This window comes from Aethalodelphis obliquidens, unplaced genomic scaffold (genome assembly GCF_003676395.1).
Source record: "Aethalodelphis obliquidens isolate GAN/ISIS:26980383/991018 unplaced genomic scaffold, ASM367639v1 scaffold38, whole genome shotgun sequence".
Classification (NCBI taxonomy): domain Eukaryota; kingdom Metazoa; phylum Chordata; class Mammalia; order Artiodactyla; family Delphinidae; genus Aethalodelphis; species Aethalodelphis obliquidens.
This window is the reverse complement of record NW_020837982.1, coordinates 12,762,509-12,790,164: the sequence shown is the minus strand read 5'-3', so window position 1 is coordinate 12,790,164 and position 27,656 is coordinate 12,762,509. Positions and strand designations below refer to the sequence as shown.

At 46.9% G+C, this 27,656-nt stretch overlaps 1 pseudogene; it reads left to right on the top strand.

Moving 5' to 3' along the window:
- The window catches only part of LOC113632965 (myosin-4-like), a 42,733-nt pseudogene that overhangs the window by 6,188 nt on the left and 8,889 nt on the right, over positions 1 to 27,656 (top strand).

Sequence of the window (27,656 nt, the reverse complement as noted above, 5' to 3'; positions counted from 1 at the left end):
TGCTAAGACCCCTTCTACAATGGGACCTTGAAGCCTCCTTGGGTGGGGTGGGGATGGGCCTGTGGGTACTCAGCATAACTGTACCTGCCACCAGCCAGAGCCGGGCGACATCCCTCCCTGGGCCCTTCCCAGAGCATCCACACTTTTGAGTCACTGGGAAGTTACTTCAGAAGACGTCCAAAGTCCTCTCTTTTCCTCTTCTCACTTATTATTAGGGAACCCTGGAAGACCAGATCACCCAGGCCAACCCCCTCCTGGAGGCCTTTAGAAAGGCCAAGACCGTGAGGAACGACAACTCCTCGAGATGCGTGAGACTCAGTCCAATTGTCAGTGACCCCCAGAAAGAAAACCCTCTCCTCCAATGCTGCATATGAAAAATGGCCACATGAACTAGGATATACCTGGCCTTGGTCTACCCCCACGTAGACTATACCGGGATATTCTGATAACCCTTCAAAGAACATCTTGTCTTGTTCCCAGCCGAAGGAAGATTTAGCTGTCCTTCCCTAACTAACCAGCATCGCCTCAGAGCATCCTGAAGGTACAATGATTCCAGATTCAAATTCCACAAGTACAAAATGACTTCTCTGTGCTAAAATTGGTCTCTTCAGGTGGAAGCATTTTAAAATACCTAAGTCCGTTGAACAGTATCCACGGACTTATTAGCCACGAAAACCATAGCGTGAAGTTAGTTAGCAGCTCTGACCTTCTCCAGGTCAGGGGGTGCTGGGAGGAGGGAAAACCTGGTGGAGGCAGCAGAGCTCAAAAATTGGGAAGAAGTTGGGCTTCCCTGGTGGCGCAGCGGTTGAGAGTCCGCCTGCCAATGCAGGGGACGCGGGTTCGTGCCCCGGTCCGGGAGGATCCCACATGCCGCGGAGCGGCTGGGCCCGTGAGCCATGGCCGCTGAGCCTGCGCGTCTAGAGCCTGTGCTCCGCAGCGGGAGAGGCCACAACAGTGAGAGGCCCGCGTACCGCAAAAAAAAAATTGGGAAGAAGTTGATACTGAAGATATTGAAGGATATGTCCCATCTTTCAATGTTTCACTTAGGTTTAGCTCAACCAAAGAGGCATTTCCTTCCGACACTGGCAAATAAACAAGTATCCAGTCTCCTATCTAACTTCACCGGCCAGTAGAGCAGGTACCCAGAGGCATTTCCATCCAGCAGCTAGAACTCCTGAAGAGCGAACACATAATTCACATAAACCTCCACTGGTCCTTCATTAATTCTTCATTAATTCTTCTTAGGCTTCATTCAGAAAATACTGAGAAAACTACTGAGTACGTACTACATTCCAGGGTCTGCGGGTGAACAAGCAAGGCAATATTTTTGCCCTCATATTGGCTCACAGGGTGGTAGCGACCAATTAGGCGGGTGATGTAAGAAGGGAGTATACACACGCACACATATGCTATGTATAATTTCACCTCTCACTCCCCGAGATTGGGGGAACCCAAGGGCTGCGTGGGTCTTTTGGGAGCCAGGAGGCCTGGCCTGGGAGCTAGGTTTGCATATAGTAAGTAGTAAGGAAAACTGAGGCAAGAAATCTCAGAAGTAACATTCAGAGGCAAAAAAAAAAGTCAGATAGTCCCACCAGGTTATCAGTTCAAAGGTGTTATAAAGAGTTTGAGCGGGATAAAGACCAAGGAGACAGTCAGGTGTGAGGTAGTCCCGAACAGAGACCTGAGAGGGAGCCTGCAGGCATCCTCAGAGCTGTAGGAACAGGGCCAGGTGCTTTGGGCAGAGCTACCTGAGTCTTAGCTAAGCCGGCGTGGGGACCAGATGCCAAGCAAACAGAGAGGAGGAAAGACCTCATGCTTCTGGCATCACCTCCTCCGTGACCCGACACATCCCACCCATCCTCAGTAGTACCTAACAGAAGCTGGCTACAGTACCATATAAAGAAAATAACTGTGTTTTTCAATCTGTCTTTGGACGGGGGAAGCTCATTCGCATTCACTTTGGGGCCACAGGAAAGCTGGCGTCAGCGGACATTGAAACCTGTGAGTCCAAACACTCTATCTGGCACCTTGGACTTGGCCACAGAGGCATCTCCTGGGGACCCTAAAATCACATCGTTTTTTGTTACCTCAGATCTCTTAGAAAAATCCAGGGTGACAGTTCAGTTATCCCGTGAGAGAAACTATCATATTTTTTACCAAATCATGTCAAACAAGAAGCCGGAACTTATCGGTAAGTTCCTTGGTTATCATTCTCATCTTCCAAATCGATCACATTGGAAAAAAACGTAGAGTCAGTTGTGCATAAGATGCTAAAGGGATCCTTCTGCTTCACAGACCTGCTTCTCATTTCAACCTACCCCTTTGACGTCCCCTTTGTGAGCCAAGGAGAGGTCACCGTGGCCACTATTGACGACAGTGAGGAACTGTTGGCCACTGATGTATTTTGTGTGTTTATTTACTTAAGTAAGGAATTGTTGAATTTATGAACTGAGAGGTACCCATGATCTCAGGAGGCAGCTGGGATGCAGGGATGCTCAGCAATTAGACCCAAGAGCTCAGAGAATTAGTACAGATCACACCCCTCCCCCACTTGGTTCCATTTCAGAAGATTCCAGAAATGGGAATACAGAAAGTTCTCCAAAATAGGCCTTCAGTTCCACTCGCCAGCTTTTTAGAGTAAATGTTTGCATGGATAAGGTCTTTAAAGGTTTTGTTGGAAGGTTTCAGGGTGCAAAACCATCTACATGGCTTTTAAGAAAATCTAGAAAATACAGGAAGGTCTAACGCAGGAGAAAAAGAGTCCCGCCCTGCAGCAGCCGTTCCATTCCTCCGGCTACCTGCCACCTCGGGCTCACACACCTGTCAGGCCTCTGGCCTTTAGCTTTGGGGAGTATCTCCAGGGTCAATAACTATAATATTAACTAAGTGCATTGAGCACTTAGGCGCGCTGGGAACTGAGAAAAGAGCTTTGCCTCAACGAAACCTCTGGCATCAGCACCACTGTTACCCCCGTTTCATAAAGGTAGAATCTGAGTCTTAGGAAAAAAACACACAATTTGCTCGAAGACAGTTTGTAAACGACAGTCAGAACCCAGATCTGCCCAACCCCAGAACTTGCATTTTTAACGAAAATACACCCATCTCAGTGCAATTAATCTCTACCCCTGCTGGCTCTGCCCTCACGGAAGCTCTAAAAGCTTTTGGAAAACAGTCTCGCCCAACACCCCAGGGGCTCCTGCCCAGGGCCCAGCTCCCTGGCCTTCATTCTGTGACATTTCCACGTGATGCTAATTGTTTTAAGGCAAGGAGAAAATGTTCATGATCAAACAAACTTCATTTTACATTAGGCTGGCTATTATATATTCTTAACCAGCTTTCCCCAGTCTTTACCAGCTGGGGAGGAGGGTTAGTGACTGATACAAGGCCTCCAGCCACCCTCCCCCACCCCCCGAAAGGCTCTCCTAAGGAATTCTCAAAGTCCCCAGAGTATCTCAGGTCCTCACCAGAGATCCCTGCCGTCAGGGCTTCTGTTGCTCCTTCCTCCCACGGAGCTTCTCCAGGGTGATGGTTTATGGCCAGATGGAGGGGGATTGTTGCCTCCGAGTGACTGCGTTCTCCAGAAGGCTCCCACGCAGTCGCGCTCTCACCTGCTTCCTTTCAGCACTTAGCGAAAGAAAGTTCTTTCTCTAGTTTCCCGCAGCCGCCCGTTCCTAGGACACAGATATGCATCAGCTGGGATGGGATACAATTCAGGGCCTCAGAATCTCTCCTCCCCTCTGTCAGCTCCTGGCGTGGACTCTCCCTCCTCCACAAGGGGGCGCCACCCCAAGAGTGCCTCACGCTTCAATACCACGGTCTGTCCCACCAGCTTACCTGACACATCCAGACATGTTTCAACTCCACCCCTGGGCATTGCTTAGGCTTGGGCTGCAAACCCTGCTACACAATCATATGTATACCCCAGAGAAGGATTTTCCAGTTTAAAACCATTGTGGCAGAACAAGAGGTTATAAAATCAAATCAGCATCTGCTATAGGCTTTGAAGTGACCCAGCGCTGCTCCCATCCCCTTTTTATCACATCCTCCCTGCAGGGAGGCCCCTCAGAACCTCAGTTCTTCACCCAGAAATTTGGAAAAAATCTGCACACCTATAAGGTTCTCATAGGGACTTCCTGAGATAACATAGGGATGGTGCTGTCAACTTAAAAAATATTCACAACCTAAAAGTTGAGAGTTATGTTTTATTTGGTGGGAATTTTTAGGACTTCCAAGCCCAGGAGGCAGCATCTCAAGTAACCCTGAGAGAAGTGCCCCGAGGAGGTGAGGGGGGAGCCAGGTTATACAGAAGTCTTGCCACAAAGGGCAGGTAGTCTGAACATCAAAAGGTTACTGTTAGTTAAAGAAAACCAGCAATCCCAAGTTAAGGAATTTAGCACTTTTCTATGTGTGGGAAGATGCAAGAGTCTGAGCTCACCGAAATCACTCCTTCGATATGCACCTCAGCCATCTGGGGCCAGTATCCCGTGTTTTCACATCCTGAGTTTCCTCAGGGCTCACCCGGAGAGCGGCTGCCGTCTGATGGCTGCTAGGTGGCACAATCGTTGGAGGGCTGCAATCGCTTATGACTGTGACATCCTTTGTTTACTGATATGGCAGGAAATATTCCATTTCTCAGGGCCTAGCCCCCTATCTAGCTCCTTTCTCATTTGAAAAATATCTTCCCTTCCAGTTCTAATAGTCTACGGCGCTATATTATCTCCATGCTGAACTACACTGTAATTCCTGGGTTGCAATGCAAAGTTCGCAAGCTCTGGCATGGGGCCCGTGAAGGTACATCCTCCCAGCATCACACAATGTTTCCCAGTGTTCTCATCCAGAAAACAGTGCCCACATCTATGCACAGTGGGAAAGGATTAAAATCAGATTATTCACATTTTCTTCCCATAATCTTCACCCACCCACACAAACATGTTCAATTAAGACACGGTTTTTAAGCCCTCACTTGTCATACCCCACCTGTCATCCACTTACTGGGGTAAATGCTATCTCACGTGCTATACAAAATGCCAGGGAAAAGCAGCATTTGGGTCCCTGAGGCCTGCTGTGACGGCTGTCCTTTTTTTCTAACTCCCAGAATGACACTGACATCCTGGGCCTCAGCTCAGAGGAGGAAGTTGGGATCTACAAGCTCACGGGCGCCATGATGCACTGCGGGAACGTGAAATTCAAGCAGAAACAGCGGGAAGTGCAGGCAGAGCCAGACGGCACCGAAGGTACCACATCTGGGAACGGGACAGAGGTTTGCCTCTCCCCCTGCGTTCACGTGTGGACTGGGCCACAGGACATAAACCTTGTGTTCCTCTCAAGAGCTGCTCTTGGAAAACCGTACAAACTGAACTTGGGTTGTCCAAAGCTTTTTGAACATGCGCTGGGGAAGTCCATTCACTTGGTCAAGGAATCATTTAGTGCAGATTCCTTAGAAAACAAGAGCATCATCTCATAAGTGAATAATCTCTGTCCAGTATCTCTCACCGTCAGTTGACCTGTTATTTTAGGGTGGACATTTATGATGGTTGAGTGAATTTCACTTTCTTTCTGTGCTTACATATCATTATTAATATCCAGAATATCGTCCTACTCACTGAGCCTAAAATAAGAACCTTGGTTAGGCAGCCATTAATTCAGGTTAATAAATTAATTAACCTGAATTAATTAGCTGCCAGTTTAGGTGGCAGATAAATTTCTCCCTCCTATCTCTTTCTCTTCCGCCTCCTACATCTGTTGAACTGACCCTGAACCAAGGACTGGTGAACAAATCTTCCTCCCCATGACTCTCACCTGGATGATCTCACCGCCTGCCTCTGCCTCATCCCAAAGAGGCCTGGAAACAGAGTAGAGGGCAGTGTAGGGGCTGACCGACGGCCAGACCCATCGCCATATACCCTGCATGCCGCATGCCTCCAGCACTTCATCTTACAAGCTCCCAGAGTCAAAGGCTGGTTCATCCCTAATAATTCTACCTTTTGATAACATCCCCACACTGCGTGAAGCCGTGCGTCTGGCACCCCAGCTGATAAAAAGGAACGATAGCCATGAGTTAAAGGCCAGGAAAATATACATGACTTTATCACTGTCCATAAAGGCTCTCCTGATCAGCTTAGGTTTGTCCAGGATGGTCTCCCTTGTTATGAACTCAAAGTCAACTGATTAGTAACCTCATCATGGGAGTGATATCTCATTACATTCACAGGTTCCACCCACACTCAAGTGAAGGGGATTATGCAGGAAATGTACACCCACGGGTGCATCGTCCTCCCAATGGTGCACGGGAAGTAACAGGAGAAAAATTCAATGTGTTCAGAGCAGGGAGCCCTTCTGATTGGGGTAGTCAGGGAAGGCTTCCTGGGGGAGGTGGGGTCATTGACTTGGACTTTGAAAGATGGGTAGGATCCTAAAAGGTGGGGGGGCAGGCAGTCTAAGCAGAAGAAATGATGAGCAAGGGGGCTAAGGAAGGGATGTGATGGGGACAGAGAAGCAGAGAGTGGTCCACTTTGGCTATAGAAGACGATATGTGTAGTGGATTTGTAAGAGATGGGAGTTAAAAAGCGATTATTTTGGCCTCAGTTTGGAAAGGCCTTGAGTGCCAGGATAAATGGTTTAGAATGTATGTGATAGACACCAGAAGCCGCTGACACTCCAAGCAGCAGCGGAGTATGTGTGACAGCCTGGAATCAATCCATCTGTAGTCATGCTCACCCAGAGTGTGGAATGTAGGGAAAAAATGCCTCAGGCTCCTCAGCGCAGGCGGACCATATGGATATGTATCACGGCAAGGTCCCACACCCTCTTCCAGCCCTGGCAGCCACGTGTGCAGTGTTGAGAAGCAGAAAGAGCCTGGCAAAGGGGAAAACGGTGGCTGTAACCGGGGCCTGAGCTCCTCTGATGATGCCACCCACCCAAGTCAGTGTTTGCTGAGTGCTTACTGTATACCAGGACTGCTTCACAGCCACCCGGTAACATAAGTACTGTCACTGTCCCCCAGCTGACAGATGGCAAGACTGAGGCATAAAGGAGCAAAGCCTAAATTTGAACCCAGGCTCTTTGCCACATTACTATTCTACAGTCTTAGAAACCATAGAGATGCAAGCTATTTTTAGGGTGAAATGAGCAGGACTTAGATGCCTCTCTCAACACTGCATGTCGGGGGTGAAAAAGAAGGATGTACCACCCCAAGCTTTCAAGTTTAAGTAACCAGAAGAATAATGGTAAATGGGCAAACTAGGAAGAAGGGATGGTTTGAGCAAAGAGTGAAACACACAACTGGTCTCTTACTAAGTCCTTCACAAACACTGCCCTGGATTTTTATTATCTTGGCTCCCGAACCAGCAATGAGGTGACGGTCCCAACCAAGGAGGAGCTGTCCTTGGGAAGCAGCATTTCTTTACCTTTTCTATGAGCTCAATGCAGGCAGCCTGGTCCATCCCAAAGTCAACTGAACTCCTAGTGAACTATATGAAATTGCCCACATTCAACTGAGCTTGACCATCTCCAAATACTTGCAGGTGGGGTGAAGGTTTTGTACTTCTCTCTCAGCTATTAGCAGGGCACTTTGCAGAAATTAGGAAGGTGCTGAACTTATATTAACTGTCCAAATGGTACTTCCTTTACTCATATACCATGTTGCTGTATTATCAGACTCCAACAATACTACATAACAATATATTTTTTAATGAAATTTACATATCAGTAAGTCAAGATCAACCTATTTCTAAAGATTGTATCTAGAAGGCGAAGTGAAAGTTCTCGAAAACCCAGGACCCTGGATTATGGGGTCGAAACTCCATTAGTCAAGTCCAGGCCTGGGGCTTGTAGGAAAACATAAAAACATCCAAAAGGATTATAGAAAACACTTCTAGGAGGACCCAGGGCCTAATTGGCTGTTTTAGCAGCTGCTGTCTGTGTGACACCATTTCTCCTCCTCCTTCAGTGGCTGACAAAGCTGGGTACCTGATGGGTCTGAATTCTGCAGAAATGCTGAAAGGCCTGTGCTGTCCAAGGGTGAAGGCTGGGAACGAATATGTCACTAAAGGGCAAAATGTCCAGCAGGTAATGGAGATGCTCTGAATCCGAATGACTCATGTATTTTGCTATTTTAACCACCATCCTAAAGTTCTTTCGGTCGCAGGAATCAGAAACACATATGAAACTGGCCTCACCATGAAGGGGGAATTCATTCTCAGGCCTCAGGGGTAACTCAAGGAGTGCCTTGGGTGCCATGAGGGTCTGCAGCCAGGAAGTGAAGAGCCCTCCAGAGCCAGGCAGCCTCTCTGGCAAGACAGCTCCAGGCTGTCTTCTCTCTCCTGCTCTGTTGTGTTCTCACTAGGTGGAGAACACCTAGTGTTCTAGGAACCTCTCCTAGAGGTTCCTAGGAACCTCTCCTGCCCGCGGCCACCCCAGAACTCCCAAGTTTACATCTCCGTGGTTCCAGCCTCACCCTGAGACTGAGACCAGCATCTTTTGATCCCAATTCCAAATTCTCAGGAGAGACACTCTGTTTAGCCCAACTTGGATCAAATGTCCACCTCTGGTTCAATTAGGTGTGGCCGGGGCTAGAGTCACGTGTTATAACCAAGGTTGGGAGAAAACGATCTTTGTAAATGGGATAGACCTCATGGAACGGAGCAGATGTCTCAAGATAGATGTAATATTAGACTGAAATATATGAAATTGCCAATCTCCAGCTGCTCTTGACTTTCAAGACGTGAACTTTGTCTGTTTCAACTTAATACAACCATAAAAACATTCATTTGAGGGTTGAGTGGATGTTCGTTTTTTCAAGGTGACCAATTTGGTGGGCGCTCTGGCCAAAGCCGTCTATGAGAAGATGTTCCTGTGGGTGGTCACCTGCATCAACCAGCAGCTGGACACCAAGCAGCCCAGGCAGTACTTCACTGGGGTCTTGGACATCACTGGCTTTGAGATCTTTGACACGAGTTGTTTGCATCAATGACAAGCCTCAAAGCACCCTTCCGCTTTGTGTCTGCCTTGCTGAGTCTCCATTGGATTTTCCAAACTCACTCAAACTCTTTGGTATTCGAAATACCCAGTTCAACAGCCTGGAGCAGCTGTGCATCAACTTCACCAATGAGAAGCTGCAGCAGTTCTTCAACCACCACATGTTCGTGCTGGAGCAGGAGGAGTACAAGAAGGAGGGCATCAAGTGGGAGTTCATCGACTTCCGGATGGACCTGGCCGCCTGCATGGAGCTCCTCGAGAAGGTAAAGAAACGCTGCTCTCCAGGGACAGCTCCGCCTTGGTTGGACGACCACCTCTCTGCTCTAACTCTTTTCTGCTAATGGATTGGCTCCCCTAAACCCACTCCCCCAGGCTCTGAGCCTTCAGATAGCTGAATTCCCTGTGCAGAAAGGGTAAATGTTTGGAAAGCACACAGAATCTGTTCAGACGCTTAAAGAGGTGTGTGGGTGATTAACATCCCAGGGCTCAGTTACCCCTGAGAATGTGCATGGAGCCCAGGGGTGACTGGGCATTTCATACATACCTGACTTGTCCAAAGACCCCAGGAGGAGGACCATGGAGCAGTGGGCTTCCTGGAGGAATGTTACTATGAAAAAAGCAAGGGCTTCCCTGGTGGCACAGTGGTTAAGAATCCACCTGCCAATGCAGGGGACACGGGTTCGAGCCCTGGTCCGGGAAGATCCCACATGCGGCGAAGCAACTAAGCCCGTGCGCCACAACTACTGAGCCTGCGCTCTAGAGCCCGCGTGCCACAACTACAGAAGCCCGCGTGCCTAGAGCCCATGCCCCACAACAAGAGAAGCCCACGCACGGCCACAAAGAGTAGCCCCCGCTCGCCGCAACTAGAGAAAGCCCATGCGCAGCAACGAAGACCCAACGCAGCCAAAAAAAAAAAAAAAAAGCAGATGACATACATTTTTAAAAAGGAATTCCCATCACATTTTGAGCACTGGTCATGTTGGAAGCCTATCTTCCTAAGGTGGCTACTGAGAAACCCAGATTTTATTGCTTAAACTATTACTCATGTGATTTTATGTCTAAGTATCCAACTTTACATTTTTGGTAAATCTATTGCTAAAAGTGAGTAAGTTGGGGAAACCTCAGCTTTTTTCCTTCCTACGTAGGGAAAAACCCAGTTCTTTCCTACTGCGTGTTTCTTTCCTGTGAACTTCCTTTACCACTCACATAGACGCTTCGTTTTCGATACTTCTGGTCACCAAATGTGTGGAGGTTTTTCCTCACAACGACAAGCAATTCTCTGCAACACCAGCTGGGTGTCCTACAATTTAAGTCAATTCGGACACTATCTACCCAGAGATGCCAAGTGCAAGCAGTAGGTCCCTGGTGCCCTACAACCTCTGACCTACTGGGCTACAAATCGAACGTTCCCACAACCCCGTCCTCAGGTTTAATTAATTTGCTAAAGGGGCTCAGAATTCAGGAAAACACTCACGTTTACCAGTTTATTAAAGGATATGATAAAGGATACAGATGAACAGCCAGATGAAGAGATACAGGGGGCAAGGGAGGGTCCCAAGTGCAGGAGCTTCCGTTCCCATCGGGCTGGCGTGTGCCACCCTATCAGTATGTGGATGTGTTCTCCAACCCGGAAGGTCTCAGAACCACCTACGATTGGGGCTTCCCATGTAGGCACGATCAATCATTAACTCCATTTCCAGCCCCTCTCCCCTCTCTGGAGGATGCGAGGAGAGGACTGAAAATCCCAAGCTTCTAATCGTGGCTTGGTCTTTCTGGTGACCAGCCCCCATCCAGGAGCGCACCCAGAGTCACCTCAACAGAACAACAGATGCTCCTAGTACGCTTATCACTAAGGAAAATTAAAAAAGGCTTTAGAAGTTCTGTGCCAGGAAACAGGGACAGAGACCAATATATATATTTTCTATTACCTCACAATGAGCTACATTTATATACATGCAATTTCATTCCATGCTCTTTTGTTCAACAAATACTAAATTAGCACCTACCATATGTCAAGCACTGTTCTGTCATCGCACCAAACAGACCAACAGCCTTGTTCTCACAGTACTTACATCCCAGTGTTCCTAGTAACAGAGTGACAGCACCAAAGAAGTTGTCCTTGACTCCTACAGATGACAGAGTCATTGGAATGTACTAGTAAACGCTGAGGATAATCTGTTATCCTCCTTCCAGCCTATGGGCATCTTCTCCATCCTGGAAGAGGAGTGCGTGTTCCCCAAGGCCACAGACACCTCCTTCAAGAACAAGCTGTATGACCAGCACTTGGGCAAGTCCAACAACTTCCAGAAGCCCAAGCCTGCCAAAGGCAAGGCTGAGGCCCACTTCTCCCTGATCCACTACGCAGGCACTGTGGACTACAACGTTGCCGGGTGGCTGGACCAGAACAAGGAACCCCTGAACGAGACGGTGGTCGGCCTGTACCAGAAGTCTTCGCTGAAGCTGCTGTCCTTCCTTTTTTCCAACTATGCTGGTGCAGAAGCAGGTGAAATTTTTTTTTAATTCCCCCTGTGGAAACTCTGTGTAATTACTCATAACTCATGAAGAACCAGTAGCTGGACATGAGCTTCAAGTTGAGCTTGATTTATTTGTCTGTCTCTGATCTCTGTTTTTCTTTCTCCTACTTCTATTCTTCCTCTTCCTTAAGAGATCAAGCTCTAACCATATGACCCAGCATTTCCACTCCTGGGTATATATCCAAAAAAAACAAAAACACTAATTGGAAAAGATACATGCACTCCAATATTCATAGCAGCATTATTTACAATTGCCAAGGTATGGAAGCAACCTAAGTGTCCATCACCAGATAAATGGATAAAGAAGATGGGATATATATATATATAATGGAATATTACTCAGCCATAGAAAAGAATGAAATTCTGCCATTTGCAGCAACATGGATGGACTTGGAGGGCATTATGCTAAGTGAAATAAGTCAGACAGAGAAAGATAAATACTGTATGATATCACTTACATGTGGAATCTAAAAAATACAACCAACTGGTGAATAAAACAAATAAGAAGCAGACTCACAGATACAGAGAACAAACTAGTGGTTACCAGTGGAGAGGGAAGAGGGAGGGGCAACACAAGGGCGGGAGGGAAAAAGGGTTATTTGGGATTATATGAAATCACGTTGTGAAACTTGTGAAAATTGTAAAGCACTGTAGAATTTAAAGGAATTTTCATTCAATAAAAAATAAATTAATGTTTTTAAGTCGAAAAAAAAATTTTTTTAAAGAGATTAGGTTCTATGGAGGTGAACAGGGCCTCCCAGTGGACACAATAGCCAATACCACATTCTTTAATAGGTTTTCTTTTTACTGAGATATAATTCATATAGCATAAAATTCACCCTTTAAAAAATTCAGTGGTGGGACTTCCCTGGTGGCGCAGTGGTTAAGAATCCGCCTGCCAATGCAGGGGACATGGGTTTGAACCCTGGTCCGGGAAGATCCCACATGCCGCGGAGCAACTAAGCCCCTGCGCCACAGCTACTGAGCCTGCACTCTAGAGCCCGTGCTCCGCAAGGAGAGAAGCCACCGCAATGAGAAGCCCACGCACCACCATGAAGGGGAGCCCCCGCTCACCACAGCTAGTGAAAGCCCGTGCACAGCAACGAAGACCCAACAGAGCCAAAAATAAAATAAATAAATAAATTTATCAAAAAAAAAAATTCAGCAGTTTTTGGTATATTTATGGGTTGTGCAACCATTACCACTACGTAATTGCAGAACATTTTCATCACACCAGTAACCCTTTAGCAGTCACTTTCCACCTGCCTCCTTCCCAGCTTGTGGCAGTGGCCAAACTACTTTCTGTCTCTATGAATTTGCCCATGCTGGATGTTTCATGTAAGTGGAATCATACACTGTATGGTCTTTTGTGTCTGGCTTCTTTCACTTAGCTTAACGTTCTTCAGCTGTCCACGCTGCGGCAAGTGTCAGCAATTCATTTCTTTCTATAGGTGAATAATATTCCACTGCGTGGATCTTAACACAGTTTTGTCTATCCACTCATCAGTTGATGGACCTTTATGTTTTCTCTACTTTTGGGTACTATGAATACTGCTGCTATGAACACTTTATAGAAGTTTCTATGTGGACATTGTTAATGCTTTGGGGTACATACCTGGGGATGGAACTACTGAATCATATGGTAACTCTGTGTTTAACTTTTGGAGGAACTTCCAGACCATTTTCCCAAATGGCTGCACAAGCCAGTATCACTTGTTAAGATTACCTATATATTTTTAAAGTAATTTCCAGAATAAGGTTTAAAAATTATGGACTATTTTAAATGCATTAATTTAACAAATTAATGCTTTTAATTCATGCAATATAATCATTCATTAGATAATTTTTTACAATTAATGTCTAGTGTATTGGGCAGTATAATATAAACATGGGCATAACTTTAAACTTGAATGATGAACACCATCATCTTCAAATCTAATTAGGGCATCTCTATAACTGTATTGCATAACCTGACTTAGCAATGATGCTAGGACTCTAAACGTAAGTTCCTGTGTAGGCATGAACCTGGGGAAGTGGCTCTCCTGCCTCTCCTCCCCACCCAAACACATGGTCATGCTAGACCCTGGGGACAAAAGGGTGGAGTGAGAGGAGGGTGGGGGAAATGAGACATGAAATTTCCCCAAGGGCTGAATCTTGATTACATATCAGAAGATAAATCTGAAATTGAGCCATTCAGAAAAAGTAGACCCAATATCACTGATGCCTCATTAAGTTGGGCTGTTCCTTTTAGACAAGAAAAAAAATTGACTTGTAGAATATTCTGAGAAACTTCAGTTGTTATTACTTTCAGTTACTTCCTCAGGAAGAGATAAACAGGGACTCAAGAATTTTTAAAAGGGACACTCATGAAAGAAACCACACTCACCAAGAGGAACATCTCAATCTTGCCAACTATTCAGTTGGATTTCATGTCTGAGGTCTAAAGGAAAAGATTCTCCTTGGATACAGAGAGTCTAAATTATACTCCCAGTTAAATGCCACCCATATCCCACCCCACTCCGTTCCCACAGTGATAAAAATCAGTGTTCCCAAATCTGAGTAGTTTGGAGGAATTTTAAGAAGCAGAATACAGAAATGAACAAACCAAAAAACCCTCAGCTCTCCTATGTCAAAAGAAAACCAAACTCTCACTTCAGGGTTTGGAGGAAGTGGTTTAGAAAGGCCACCACTGACAAAACGGCGCACTGTTAGTGGAGATGTAAATTTGTGAAGCCACTACAGAAAACAGTATGGAGATTCCTTTAAAAATTAAAAATAGAACTACCATATGATCCAGCAACTCCACTTCTGGGTATATACCCAGAGGAAATGAAATGACTATCCCAAAGAGATACCCCCATGTGCACTGCAGCATTATTTAGAATAGCCAAGACATGGAAATGATCTAAGTGTCCATTGATGGATAAATGGATAAAGAAAAGGTCATATATAATGGAATATTATTCAGCCATAGAAAAGAATGAAATCTTGCCATTGGCAACAATGGACCTTGAGGGCATTATGCTATGTGAAATAAATCAGACACAGAAAGACAGATCCTGTATAATCTCATGTATATGTGGAATCTTAAAAAACCAAACTCATAGAAACAGAGATCAGATCTGTGGTTGTCAGAGGTGGCGGGTGAGAGGTGGGAGAACTGGGTGAAAGGGGTTAAAAGGTACAAACTTCCAGTTATGACATAAATAAGTTCTGCGGTTGTAAAGTACAGCATGGTAACTGTAGTTAATTACACTGTGCTGTATATTTGAAAGTTGCTAAGAGAGTAGAGCTTAAAAGCTCTCATCATAAGAAAAAGAAACTGTAAGTGAAGGGATAGATGTTAAGTAGACTTAATGCTGTGATCATTCTGCAATATATACATATATCAAATCATTATGTTGTACACCTTAAACATATACAGTGTTCTATGTCAGTTACATCTCAATAAAACTGGTGGGGCAGGTGGGTAGGAAAGGCCACCACTATGTCCTCAGGACTCACCGGACACACCCTCTGTGTCCGTCTCCAGGAGACGCCAGGGTGAGCGAGAAGGGCGGAAAGAAGAAGGGCTCCTCTTTCCAGACCGTGTCCGCTGTGTTCAGGGTTTGTTTTTTGGCAACTTCCACATTCGGTTGTATTTCTGCCCAGTGCAACGGCGTTTGCTAAGGTAAATGTGCTTCTTCTGGTTTGTGTCCCAGGAAAATTTAAACAAATTGATGGCCAATTTAAGAAGCACCCGTCCTCACTTTGTGCGATGTCTGATTCCCAAGACTCCTGGTGAGTGAGAATCCCTCAGAGCAGGACTCCCTGAAATGTATGCAAAGTTCTGTGGGTGTGGGTATGGGTGTACATGTGTCTGTGTGCACGTGCGTGTGTGTTTCCCTGGGGACAGGATCATGATAGCCTTTATCACTTCTCAGTCTATGAAATAGGGCTGCCTGATTTAGCAAATTAAAACCACGAGACACCCCATTAAATTCGAATTTCAGATGAGACAGTGAAAAATTTCTTAGTATAAATATGACCCATGCAATATTTGGGATATACTTATACTAAAAAAAAAAAAGTATTTACTGTTTCTCTGAAATTCAAATTCAACTGGGCAGCCTGGGCATATTTTATCTGGCATTCCTACTATGAAATTATATCCAAAATGTTATGTACATATATAGGTGCATTAAATCCATACCTTTCATAAGATTCTTAAAAACCTTTCCCCCCAAAGTGAAGAGCCACTATATTTGGCAAATAATCAGCTTAGGTGTTCCATAATAAAAACAGCATCAATAACAACTGTTTTCTGAGCCTAATGCAGTCCCATTATCATGTTAGCTCTACTGTTTACAGCAGTTCACTGCAAGAAAAACATAATCATCTCCATTTTATAAATGAGAAAACTGAGAGTCAGAGATCAGATATATAGACATAGGACACCATGTGGTACAGCAGACCTTTAACCGTCAACAATCCTGGATGCACAGATATGGCTGAGTTTCAGGGCCATTTGTCACAAAGGAAAGAACAAACCATCACACAGACTGTGGCTACGAGGCAGCTCTCTCACCAGCCAAGCTGTTGAATCCCAAAGGCTGGGCTTCTGGCATCAAGGTCCTGCTTCAGCAATGTTACAGGAGAGCAGAGGAATTAGATGATCAAAGAAAAGATCCCAGCTCCACCTACTACTGCCCAAGGGACCACAGCTGAGTCCTTCAGCTTTCTGGTCTATAAAAGGAGGATTAAAATGGCATTTTCTTTAGGCATTCGCTTAGTTATTAATTCATTTATTTATTGAGTGAGCACTTATAAAGTGTTGACTCATTTTGTAAATATTAACACATTTAACCCGCCTTAGAGGGCTGTTGAGGATTAAATAAGCCAGTACACCTAAAGCATTTGAAACAGGTCCCATCACAGGAACGAAACAATTGTAACTATGTATGTGGACGGATGGAGGTTAACCAGACTTATTTTGGTGATCATCTCACAATATATACAAATATCGAATCAATACGTTGTACAGCTGAAACTAGTAAAATGTTACATGCCAATTACACCTCAATGTTTTTAAAATGCTGGTAGATAGCACTACAACAATAGTTGTAGGTGAATTTAAATAAACTCTGTCAGTTCATGATTAAAGAGGTAGACCAAAATATATAAGAGTGGGGGCTTCTCTGGTGGCTCAGTGGTTGAGAGTCCGCCTGCCGATGCAGGGGACACAGGTTCGTGCCCCGGTCCGGGAAGATCCACATGCCGCGGAGCGGCTGGGCCCGTGAGCCATGGCCGCTGAGCCTGCGCGTCCGGAGCCTGTGCTCCGCAATGGGAGAGGCCACAGCGGTGAGAGGCCCGCGTACCGCAAAAAAAAAAAAAAGATTATTAAGAGGAGGTGACGCAGACCCTCACGTCCCCGCCCTCTTCCTTGGAGCTGACTATGGCTTCCTGCCCTTGTCTGGGGATATTAATTTACTCGGTCACCCCTTTAACCCACATTTACTGAGCTGCAGTTCCGTGCTGGGGCCTCTGCTTGGCACTGGGGATGCAGAAATGAGCCCTGGCCTCCAGGAACCCATAGAGGAGCAGAAAGCAGACACGTGCGTGGCTAGCTTTAACGCCTATGACAAGCGCAATGTCAGTTATATTCGGGGCGGGGGGGACTGGTTGGGGTTGGCGTGAAGGGGTCAGCAAGAAAGAACTTTCTGAAGGAGGCTTTGCATGGCCTGAGAAAAGGTGGCCTGGGGGGAAGGAGACCGACAAGCAGGTCACATGCCTGGGGCGAGGCGTGGAGGTCCCCACATGCCACATTAAAGAGCCCAGGTTAAATCTTCTAGGTGATGAGGAGCCATGGAGGAGACGAGTGAGAGGATCAGGTTTATAGCTCAGAGCAGTCACTCTGGGGGACTTCCCTGGTGGTCCAGTGGTTAAGACTCCGCACTTCCACTGCAGGGACCATGGGTTCGATCCCTGGTGGGGGAACTAAGATCCCGTGTGCTGCACGGCACGGCCAAACACACACACACACACACACACACACACTGAGAGGTTGCTCTGGCAGCTACAAGAAGAGCAGGCCTGAGAGCACAAGAGGGGCCAAGACCAGGCTGTAACAGAAGTCCAAATAAAAGATGACAAGGACCTGAATTAGGAAACAGATCATGGGGGAGAGGAGGGGAGGCACTGAAGAAAGGTTGAAGGGCCTTAGGCCTTCAGTAATTCCACAGGAGGAACAGCAGCTCTGATGGCTGGTCCTGTGTGGGAATGTCAGGGAGAGGGGAATTTGATGGAAGCACCTTGTCCCGGTTCCCCGACATCCCATACAGCTCTACCGTTGTCATCGCCATAACACGCCACCATTACATATTAGTCAAGAATACCTCCCGGGCATCTGTCCCGGCGAAGGGAAAGGAAGCCAGCATGGAAACGAAAAAAATCTCAGAGAAGGGACCAGTTTAATGGAAAGAAAAGCAAGTTTTCAGGTTCACGTGAGTTCGATACGAAGCTGTGGAGGATGAAGATTAGGAAACAGTGTCTGTGTCACTGGGACGTAGCTACAGTCAAGTTCGGAAAAAAGATCAGTCCTAGAAAGGCAAGAGTCTGGGAGGTGACCAGTGGGCTGGAGACAGGTCCTAGGTGGACACCAACACTTCAGCAGGAAGCAGGAGCCCATATGGCAAAACACAGTGAAACAGGAAAACTGTCTTATCAGGGAATCAAGGGCAAAAGGATTGGGATTGACATATACACACTACTATATATTATAAAATAGATAACTAATAAGAACCTACTATATAGCATGGGGAACTCTACTCAGTACTCTGTCATGACCTATATGGGAAAAGAATCTAAAGAAGAGTGGATATATGTATATGCATAACTGATTCACTTTGCTATACAGCAGAAACTAATACAACATTGTAAATCAACTATATTCCAATAAACATTCATAAAAAAAAAAAGGTGAGAGTTAACAACTCAAATGTGGGAGAAAGACCCAATAAAACGGGAATGAAAGCAGCTCATCACATGGTAATTGGAGGCCACTGACAACCTTACGCTGAGCATTTTCAGTAGGGTAGTGGGGGTGGAGGCCAGGTGGATGGGAGACCCTCAGTGGCCCTGGACCCTCGCTCACCTCCCAGATTTGCATGTGCTGTTTCCTCTGCTTTTCATTTGCAGAAGGGACTCTGGAGTCCATAGGATCTGCACAGCTTGGCTGTCCCTCCTTCCCACCTGGACGGGAAAGGTGAAGGTCATGGGGCCTGGGGGGCAGGTGAGTGGAGACTTGCTATGGCCCATTAACCCCAGTCCTAATGATGCACAGGGACTCCATCTTCTGCATCCAGCACAACATCTGATCTTTTATGAACGTCAAGCACTGGCCCTGGATGAACCTGTTCTTCAAGATCAAGCCCCTGCTGAAGAGTGCAGAGGCCGAGAAGGAGATGGCCACCATGAAGGAAGAATCTGAGAGAGCCAGCGAAGAACTGGCCACACCTGAGGCTCATCGGAAGGAACTGGAGGAGAAAATGGTGTCCCTGCCGCAGGAAAATAATGACCTCCAGCTGCACGTCCAGTCTGTAAGTATCTCCCTGAGACCAGGAGGCCCCACCAGTGTCTATTCAAGAGACAGTAGTGCCACTCAGTGGGCCTACAGAGTATTGCATGACTACCCTGCCAGGGAAGGAGGCCAGCCCTCAGATCACCCTGGAAAACACATCTGCAAAGTGAATTTCTGCTCGCTCTGATTTCTCCCCGTCTTCCATAGCGGAGCAAGATGTATTTTGCTGTGGGCATGAGGGGGATGTGTCTGTCATCAGAATAAAAAGCTGTCAGGAATGCACCAGGTCTTTTTAAAAACTGTAAATAAAAAGACATCACTGGAAGTTCCCTGGTTGCCTAGTGGTTAGGATTCCGGGCTTTCACTGCCGTGGCCTGGGTTCAATCACTGGTCAGGGAACTGCGATCCTGCGAGCCGCACAGCGCGGCAATAAATACATAAATATTTAAAATTAAATCATTCAATTCAATGTAGAAACAGTAACTTTCTATATGTGATTTTCAAGAAAATAATTATACTCTAAAAATGCTTTATATATACGTAATTCATAAATTACTGTTCATTTCCTTTACAACAAATATAAAATAAAATAAAAATGCTTTAAAGATATGCATTTTTTTATCAAAGAAATAGGGAAAATGAAACCATACAATGAGTAGGTAACACTCTGGCAGCATAATGGTCTCTTTTCACAGAGTTAAGACATTTATCGTTTGCCCTTTTTAATAAACCCCCAACATTTTACTGCTCCCCTTTTCACTTTCCCAGTCAGTACGTGCAGCTGTTAGGAACCCTTTCCCAAGCACAGCGGGCAGAACAAGTTTTGGAATCAGATCTCTTGGTTTACATCCCAGATCCCCCACTTGGGAGCTGTGTGACCTTCGGCAGGTGACATCCTTTTTGTGCCTCAGTTTTCTGTAAAATGGGCACAGCAAGAGTAGCCACCTCGCAGGGTTGTTGGGAAGATCAGGTGAGTTCGTGCTTGTACAATGCCAGCACACAGCACACGTTCAACAAACACAGAGGCTATTCCCGCCAGACTCTTTTCATCCTTTACCTCGAAATGTGTGTCCAGTTCTTACAATACTCTGGTAGGAGAAGACACAGTCCCATTACGTTTAAGAGCATAATTAGCTAACCCTGGCCACTCCAAGAGACTCAATACAGAGTCTTCTGGGACATGTATGTATTAAGTGAAGACACAATCACTCATTTTTGTCTATTTGGAGTTTTCAGTTCCGTGGCTTGAGGAGGCAGGGCTGAGGAGACACAGGGTGCACTTCTCTGTGGAGACTCTAAAAAGGTAGTCATGGTTGGGAACTATTAGTTAGCTTGTGAAAGCACAGAGGAGATGAGTTGTTTTTCAACTCCTGGTAGAAGGAAGAGTAAAATGGCTGGGGGTCCAAATGTGGCAAATTTGCAGAGGCTCTATGAATGCCATGAACGCCTTTGCTTGAGATTAGCTTAGGTGATTTTCTATTCAGTAGATGACCTCCTTAGTGGTTAATAAAAAAAGGACTTGGATGATATATATGTGCGAGTGTGTGCGTGGCCATGACTCACTCCTTGACTTGGGCCCAGGTAATGGCCTTTTGGAGGGCAAAGCCCTTCCCTTCTGGGGTTGGTCAAGAGGCTGATCCAAAAATAACAATCTGTAAACAACAAGACGCTACTGTAGAGCACAGGGAACTCTATTCAATAGCCGGTAATAAACCATAATGGAAAAGAACATGAAAAAGATATACATGTATAACTGAATCACTTTGCCGTAGAGCAGACACTCACATGACACTGTAAATCAACTATACTTCAATAAATTCAATTTTTTAAAGGACATCACGATCTGGTTCTTTCAGGAAACAGAAAGCCTGATGGATGCCGAGGAACGGTGCGAGGGGCTCATCAAAAGGAAGATTCAGCTGGAGGCCAAAGTGAAGGAGCTACACGAGAGGCTGGAAGAGGAGGGGGGGATGAATTCTGAACTGGTTGCCAAGAAGAGGAACCTGGAAGATAAATGCTCCTCCCTCAAAAGAGACACTGACGACCTGGCGCTGACCCTTACCGAGGTGGAGAAGGAGAAGCACGCCACGGAGAACAAGGTGAGCACGCCCAGCCCCCGCCAGGAGGAGAGAGGCGGGGAAGGAGCCCGTTCACCCAACATTGTCCAGAAGTGAGGGGGGGCCAGTGGACGGGCAGTTACATCCCAGCGAGTCCGCCTCTGCCCTGTTCTAGACCCCATGGGCTCTTCCCCGCTCCGGCTGCCTGCCTGGTTGCACCACAAACTTCTAGCCCTAACCCTTCCTCCACAAGCCAAGAGATGCTTCAGGAGAAGCATGTGGCACAGGGGGAGCCGACAAATGTGCCTACAGGGCCAGGCAGATGATGAGGGAAGCAGGTGATGAAGAAGGCAGAAAGTGGACCACACCAGGGATTGGCAGGGAGGTTAGAGGCACAGGGACCCTCGTGCATGCACAAGGTTAGAGGCACAGGGACCCTCGTGCGTTACTGGTAGAGTGTAGACTGATGCGGCCTTCGGGAACGCCATCTGGAAATTCTTAGTCGAATGAAGAATCCACACATCCGGACTTCCCTGGTGGCGCAGTGGTTACGAATCCACCTGCCGATGCAGGGGACACGGGTTTGAGCCCTGGTCTAGGAAGCTCCCACAGGCCGTGGAGCAACTAAGCTCGTGCGCCACAACAACTGAGCCTGCCCTCTACAGCCCGCGAGCCACAACTACTGCAGCCCGCGTGCCACAACTACTGTGCCCCTGCGCCTAAAGTCCGTGCTCTGCAACAAAGAGAAGCCACCGCAATGAGAAGCCCGTGCACTGCAACGAAGACCCGACGCAGCCAAAAATAAATAAATTAATTAATTAAAAAAAGAATCCTTCAACCCAGTGATTCTGCTCCTGGGTATACAGACCAGGGAATTCTTCTGCCAGGTCCACGAGAGGACATGTATGAGGATGTTCATGGCAGTGTGGCTTGTGGTGGGGGGTGCTGGAGGCAAGATCGGGGTCCACCCTGGAGGGATGGAGAGGTACGGGGCAGAGGACGCACGGCAGGGTATACTACACAGCCATCAGGGCAACAAGATGGATGTAAAAGAGGACAAAGGAAGAAAGAGAAATATACAGCACGGTACCATTTATGTAGACTAAAATCACACGCACACAAAATCACATACACTTTACAAAAGTAAATGAAAAACACAATCCATGATTCACACCATAATGGTTGCCAGTGAGACAGAGGCAAGGATGAGGTTGGCCAGGTGTGAGATGACCCGCATCAGTGTGGGACAGACAACCGGGCGTTGATAGGGAGGTGATAGGGAGGGGTGGGGACTGCGGCGAACTGGAGAGCACTTGCCCTGCCCCTAGGTGGCAGCCAGGGCCCCGCGCCAGCCAGCTGGTGCCCGGTAGCCATGTGAGTCCAGCACTGCCAGAGCTTCCAATTTTCCTTGAGAAACCAGACATCCCAGATTTTATGTGAAATCTCATGTTTTTTCAACTTTTATTCAAAAGTTGTAAACTCTTATGTGGCCAGATTCGGCCCATAGGTCAGGAATTACCAACCTCTGAGCTGGCAGAGCATCATACATGGAGAAAAGTTCAATTTAACGCCTTAAAATCTCTGCGGTTGGTGCTGCTGTCCTGCTTCCTGACACACAGGACTCCTGTTCCGGATTTTCCTGCATAGCACCTCATGCCTGTCCTTCTTCCCCTTCCTGCCTCATTCTAAACCCTGGGTCAGCTAATAAACAAATCCCCATGGATGTATTGCGATGAATATAGACTGTTGTGTTCCCTCCAGAGGCGGCATATTTGCATTTATCAGTGTCCTTCCTTGTACCATATAACACCCTCTTTAAAGGAATCAGCCTTTAGGGGAGGGTTTGAGGCTCTGTGATAGGCCAGTGAGGACTGAAAAAACCCCGAGGCTGCCAATTTCAGGATGATGCAGCCAACACTGTGAGCACCTGCTGCGGAGGCAAAGAAGCAGTAGCCAAAAAACAAAAAAGTCACAGAAAAGGGAAAAAAAAGAATCAACAGCCTTTGCCAGAAGCTTCTGGTTTAATTGTCTGAACTTTCAATTGGTGTTGATACTCTCTTAGGTAAAGAATCTTTCAGAAGAAATGACAGCGCTTGAAGAAAACATTTCCAAACTGACCAAAGAGAAGAAATCTCTGCAGGAAGCCCATCAGCAAATATTGGAGGATCTTCAGGTTGAAGAAGACAAAGCCAGTGGTCTCACCAAAATAAAAGTCAGGCTGGAGCAGCAAGCAGACGACGTGAGGATATTTTATTACTACGCCCTAACATTGATTACTTGTGGAAGCGCAGGCAGGATGGGGTCTACACAGGACGCAGGGGTTGAGAGTTCCGACTCTAGAGCCAGAATCCCTGAGTTCAGATCTCAGCCCATTCCAAATGAATCTGGAATGCTGAGTGAGCCACTTAACTCATGAAGCCTCAGTCCCCACCTTGTGAAATGGAGATACAATTAGCTCTACCTCGGAGGGTTTGCATGGAAAGCTCTACCTCGGAGGGTATGCGTGGAAAGCTCAGCACGTAGAGGGTGTTCAGTAAAATGTTAGCTGCTAGTGTCATCATCGTCACTAGCATCCACTTGAATGTAGGTCTTTGGGTTCCGAAAGCTCCAATCCTGTTCTAACTTTGTTAAAAGTGAGTTCCAGGGCTTTCCTGGTGGCGCAGTGGTTGAGAGTCCGCCTGCCGATGCAGGGGACACGGGTTCGTGCCCCAGTCCGGGAGGATCCCACATGCCGCGGAGCGACTGGGCCCGTGAGCCATGGCCGCTGAGCCTGCGCGTCCGGAGCCTGTGCTCCGCAACGGGAGAGGCCACAGCAGTGAGAGGCCCACGTACCGCAAAAAAAAAAAAAAAAAAATTACTATACTGTAAGAAGATCCCATGGTTCCTTTGAGGGTCATCTTCTCAAAAGTTTGTTTACAAACCAGTAAATACTTATCTATTAAAAGCTGATGGTCTAAGATATTGGTGATTAAGCAGCAATCACACATAAAAATAAAGAAAACCTGAAATGACCAATTTTTTAAACGGACCTTTATGTGTTGTGTATTTTTATTCTTATTTTACCTAATGAGAAGCTAAACTGTCAAACGGTTCAATACTGGGCACCAGGGACCCATGTTTCCCAATCATGTTGGCTTTTTCTTTTCTTTTCTTTTTAAAGAGTAACGTGGAAAGAACATGCCGGACTGTGGAAGACCAATTTAATGAAGTCAAGGCCAAGGATGACCAACAGACACAGTTAGTCCATGATCTGAATGTGCAGAAGGCGAGGCTGCAGACCCAAAATGGTGAGGATGGGCAGGCCCGGTGGTGGGACCACTGGGCCACGGGAGAGGGTGGTCCAAACTCTGACGTGGGGCCACATCTGTTTGCCAGGGGAGCTGAGCCACCAAGTGGAAGAGAAGAAGGCTCTGATTTCACAGCTAACCGAAAGCAAGCAGGCCCTCACCCAGCAGCTGGAGGAGCTTAAGAGGCAGCTAGAAGAAGAAACCACGGTAAGGGTGGTTGCCTCTGTTCAGGAAGGCAGAGTCAGGTGGAACCTGAGAAGTCACCAGGCCGGCTGGGGGCACTGCTGCATCATGAAGCGTGATGCTCATCTCTTCCTTGTAGTAGAAGGAACCTGTTCTTGGAGGTTACAGGACCTTGGCATTGGATCTTCTTCTTCAGAGCTAGAAAACTCTACCAGGGTGCTCCATCCTCAGAGCTCCTCTGTGCCCCACTGGAGGGGCTGATAAACGCCCCTCCCCAGCCAGGGGCATCCCCTCCCCATCACTGTACTAGCTTGGGCATCTCTGCCTCTGTGCATTCTTTCACTCTGCCCAGCAATTCATCCCAGCCCCTTGAAAGGCCCTCCTCTTTCTCCTTCATCACTCTTTGTGTATCACCAGCTACAACACCCACATTTAAGCCCCTCTCCTCCAAGAGACCACATTTGGAGCACCCTTGGGACATCTGCATAAACATGAACACCATTATCACCTTCTTGACGTCAATATCAAGCTATTTATGTTTATAATTCATGTCTCCCCACTAATCTGTAAACTTCTAAAGGGCAAGAGTTATTTTTCCCCACTGTAACGGTAAACAGTAAGTACAGAACAGTGCACACAGTAGGTGCTTAGTAAATGCTGTCGATGGGTGTTCGAGCACTAGAATAGGAATCTAGAAGTCCGCAAACCTGCATGAGTGTAATTCTGAGGTTACCATGTGCCAGCTAAAACTTACAGGGCAGTCTCTTGGAACTCCACCAAGTTCCATCTGCCCCTTCCAAAAAGGAAGTGCTATATTAGTCTCCCATCTTCCTATTATAGGGTAGGGGTATTTGGTAGACTGGGTGGAGGCAGGGGGAGTGGAGAGAACCAGAACCTGAGAAGGTCCATTACAGGAGCAAGGCTGTCCTCTGGCCAGGATACAGCTAAGCTTTCCTTCCTGGGCAAAGTTTTGTTGTTTATTTGTGTCTTTAAAAGGATAAAAATGTATGAGTTATTGCACTGGGTTGACCAGAAAGTATTTTGTGACCATTATAATGAGAGCTACATTGTCTTCCCGACCAGGTGGGAGTGAGTGATGGAGGCCTCTGGGCATGTCCCCCTCCTGCTTGGGAAGAGGTGGCAGAGCTGTGGAAACGGCATAGCTCATGTCAGAGTTCCCGGGTGGGGACACAGCCCACTGGTGACACCAAAAGATGCTTTTGGGGTTTTCATGGTCACAGTACTCCATAACACTGCATTAAGTAGTGAGAAAATTATTCTCTTTCCAATTCTACTTCAATTCTTCTGATTAAATAAGGAAAGGGTCTCACTTTGGACACCATCTCTCTAACACCGATGTATCTTCCTCACTAAGACGCAGAGAGTAGGCCTCAGACACAGAGGCACAGCAGCGAAGTACTTCATTAGAAGGTGAAAACACCGCCTTACCTCCATTGCATTTATTATAGCCATCTTCTGTTTATGGCAAATGTTAATGGTTTTCCATTTAAATAAATATATTTAAATATAATAAAGGAGTCAACTTTTTAAAAAATGAAGTAAATAAAACAGGAGATATACTGCTACGGCAAAGTTTGTGAAGGCAGCAAGGGAGTGATACAAGTTGGGAAACACTGGTTGAAACAAAAATACCTTAACTTGGAAAATGGCCACACGTTTTTGCAATCTGTCACCACTGTGATTCCGCAGGCCAAGAGTGCCCTGGCCCACGCCCTGCAGTCCTCCCGCCACGACTGTGACCTGCTGCGGGAACAGTATGAGGAGGAGCAGGAAGCCAAGGCCGAGATGCAGAGGGCGCTGTCCAAGGCCAACAGCGAGGTGGCCCAGTGGAGGACCAAATACGAGACGGACGCCATCCAGCGCACGGAGCAGCTGGAGGAGGCCAAGTAGGGGCTCCCAGGTTACGGTAGGAGAGTCGACCCTAAGACACAAGGGAAGGGACAGAGGACAGACCTTCTCTTCCTCCCCAGGCCTTTGAGTTTTCTTAAACACGCAGACCTGGTCTCCCTGCCCCTCTCCCAGGGTACTGTCCATTCCGCCTGGTCCCCTCGGCGCCTCCTAGGTGACTGCTTTGCCCATTTGGGGACTCTTCAGGTGATACGTACTGTCCAATCATCAAACTCTACGTCTTCTCAAATTCCAGTCCTTTGTAGATGCCTCGATTCCCTTCCGATCTGATAATTACTTCTGAAATGGTCCACCTTTGTCAACAACAACAAACCTGGTTCTCTTAGGAAAAAACTGGCCCAGAGGCTCCAGGAAGCAGAGGAAAACACAGAGGCTGTGAGCTCCAAGTGTGCTTCCTCGGAGAAAACCAAGCAGAGGCTCCAGGGAGACGTGGACGACCTGATGCTGGATTTGGAGCAGGCCAACAGCGCCTGCGCCTGCCTGGACAAGAAGCGGAGGCACTTCGATAAGGTCCTTCCCCACCGCTTGACGGCAGCCACAATGCAAGAGATGTGTGAGATGCACACCTTCGGGGAGGCCCTCGAGCATCAACTCCCAGTGTGGAGGGTTTGGGGCTTTGCGCTGTCTCTTTACTTTTGTGACAGTCCCTCCAGAATGAATTTTATTTTTTGTTAAAGTTAATTCAACTTACTTTGAGATCAACATATCTTTCAAGAATACAGCAGATCTCTGTAGTGATATCAGAGTTTGGAACCCCTGAGTTTGGGGCTCACCCTGTTTCTTTGGTCCCTAAGGATAGAAGGGTGCAACCTTGTCATTGCTGACGGCCCTTGTTGACATGACTCATCCAAGTCCCTGGCCCTTTCGGCTTCTCACGTGTCCCTCTGTCACCTCCTAGGTCCTCACAGAGTGGAAACAAAAATTGGATGAGAGTCAAGCTGAGTTGGAAGCTGCTCAGAAAGAGTCCGGGTCACTTAGTACTGAAATCTTCAAGATGCGCAATGCCTACGAGCAGGTGGTGGGTCAGTTAGAGGCACTGAGACCGGAGAACAAAATTCTGCAAGGTGAGTTCTCCCCATCACAGAGGTGTGACAGTCCCCAGCTCTCTCCCCATCACAGGTGACAGCCCCCA